The sequence below is a fragment of the Empidonax traillii genome, unplaced genomic scaffold (assembly GCF_003031625.1).
Source record: "Empidonax traillii isolate 1590-97213 ecotype Southwest subspecies unplaced genomic scaffold, ASM303162v1 scaffold941:size231608, whole genome shotgun sequence".
Taxonomy (NCBI): domain Eukaryota; kingdom Metazoa; phylum Chordata; class Aves; order Passeriformes; family Tyrannidae; genus Empidonax; species Empidonax traillii.
The window spans coordinates 108,776-111,049 of record NW_020956134.1 but is presented as its reverse complement, the minus strand read 5'-3'; positions in this window follow the sequence as shown (position 1 = coordinate 111,049).

Here is a 2,274-nt window from a genome sequence, read left to right as displayed (position 1 = left end):
GGGGAGGCGGGGGGGGGGGCCAGGATGGCAAAATCGCTCTGCAGGCCTGCACCTGCCATGCAAATCTGCCGGGAACAATTGGTCCCCAACGAGGGGCTCGTCTGCCTGGGGTGGGGGGAGCCAGGGAAAGATGCCGAGGCAGTGCTTCTGGGGGAACCCCTCCTCGCCTTGATCCCAAAACCCCAAAAGTGTTAGTGCGGCTTGGGATCTGGGGGGCCAGTCCTCATCCTGTCCTTCTCTGCAGCACTTTTCGCTGGGTGCACAGAGGGTTTGGGAAGGACCTGGATCGGGGCATAGGGGACACACACTGCAGCATTTTCCATTTCTCCCCTCTGTAGAGCATTCTGATACCCTGCTGGATTTGGATGTATTCCATCCCCCCCATTTAAGAGCAGAACCATCCCACTTGCAGGGTTTCTGGGTGCTGGGTAGCCTGGTGTGGGCAGCCCTGGTACCCCAAACCCTTAGGACGCCTCAGGCCGGGTGGGTGTGAGGGAGGCAGAGCTGGGAGGGGTCAGCCCACCCTGTCCCCGCAGCTTTGTCCCCCCTTTCTCTGGGACGTCACGCCCCCATTCACCTGGGGCAGGCCGACCATTAACGCTGGCTCTCAACTTGTGAGGTCGACGTGTGGATGGGCTGTGCCCAAAGGTCTCTCAGCAACACAGACCCTAAACTTTTAGGGCTATCGGGTCGCCTCAGAGTTCAATCTTCTTACTGCAAACAAAGCCTTTCTGAAGGTCTCCCCCTCTCACCCACACGAGCTCAGCGCCCTTTATTTCTGGGCTGTGTGATAAGCTTAAATCATTGTGCTCCCATTTCTTGATCGTCGCCTACTTTGGGCTTTTGTTCCCCTAAAGTAGGATTGAGTCTGGCAAAGGGGCTGAAGTTGAACAGTTTGACCCTTGGAGGACAGTTCAGGCAGTGGGCAGCAGTGGCAGCAGCATTCCTGCTCCTGATCCCACTCGCTCTCCCCCCACCGCCCCTTCTCCCCACCACTCTCGGCCGAGCAGCTCGACCCTCGCTCTGTCCACAGACCACACAAGCGCCTCTGCAGCGTTGTGAGGACTCTGTCACCTTGTGCTCAGTCCTGAGGAGAAAAGTGCTGCATCGCCAACGCTGGCAGCAAGAACTGGGCTGAACCCCAAAAAGGCACCACAATGGGTTATGTACCCCCAGCACCGCCTCTGCCTCACCTCCCCATCACTTTCCATCGGCAGGGGAAGGACAGAAATCTCAGGACAGAGGTGGTAACAGAGGGACAGGCTGGCCCTGTCACAGGTGACTCTGCTTTAAGTTTTAAGCTGCTGAAAAAAAAAATAAAGTCCTTTTGTGCCACTCTCCTGGGATGCTGAGGGGACCTGTGCATCTCCTGCTTTTCACAAGGAGGCGAGGGGAGCATTAAAATGTCTCACGGAGTCACGGAGATGCTCTAATTGAGGCAGCCGCCTGGCTGCCATCGCTCCCGCAGGGAGTGACACAGGGGCCACCAACTCAGTGGGCAGCGAGAGCAAGGGACTCATTTGCGTGCGAGTTCCTGGTGTGCTCAGTGAGATGTTTGTGGTGATTTTGGCTCTCTCACCTGGTTTAGGCTTTTCTACCAGCTGCAAATAAAATCCTGTTCCAAAGCCCCACTCCCCCAAAGTGCCTCAGAGCTGGTGTTTCCACACGGGAAGACAGTGTGCTGGGGTTTTTGTTTTGTACATCCTCACCATCATTTCTTTAACAAGGGCATGGAGTGACAAGGGGGGACGGCTTCACACTGACAGAGGGCAGAGTTAGACGGGATACTAGGAAGAGGGTGGGGAGGCCCTGGCAGAGGTCGCCCAGAGAAACTGTGGCTGCCCCATCCCTGGAAGTATCCAAGGCCAGGTTGGACGGGGCTTGGAGCAACCTGGTCTAGTGGAAGGTGTCTCTGCCCACGGCAGGGGGTTGGAACGAGATGCTCTTTCCAGGTCCCTTCCAACCCAAACCGTTATTTAACAGCACCGAGCAGCCACATCCCGGGGGAGCCCCACACCGTCTATCCCCCCAGCAAGCCGCGTATGAACCGTGCGCCTTCAGTACAGCACCGGCGTGTCCCCCAGAGGGCGAAATCCCCCCTGAAAGGAATCGGGGAGCCAAGGGGAGCTCCCCCGTGCCATCCCCTGCATCCCCTTTGCCCGGGCGCCGCCGGCTCCGCAGAATGAAGCGGCGGCAAAGGGAGCGGGGCCCCGGGCGCGCGCGTGGCGCGGGGATTGGCCGGCTGCGCATCTCATCCCCCCCCCCCCCCCCCCC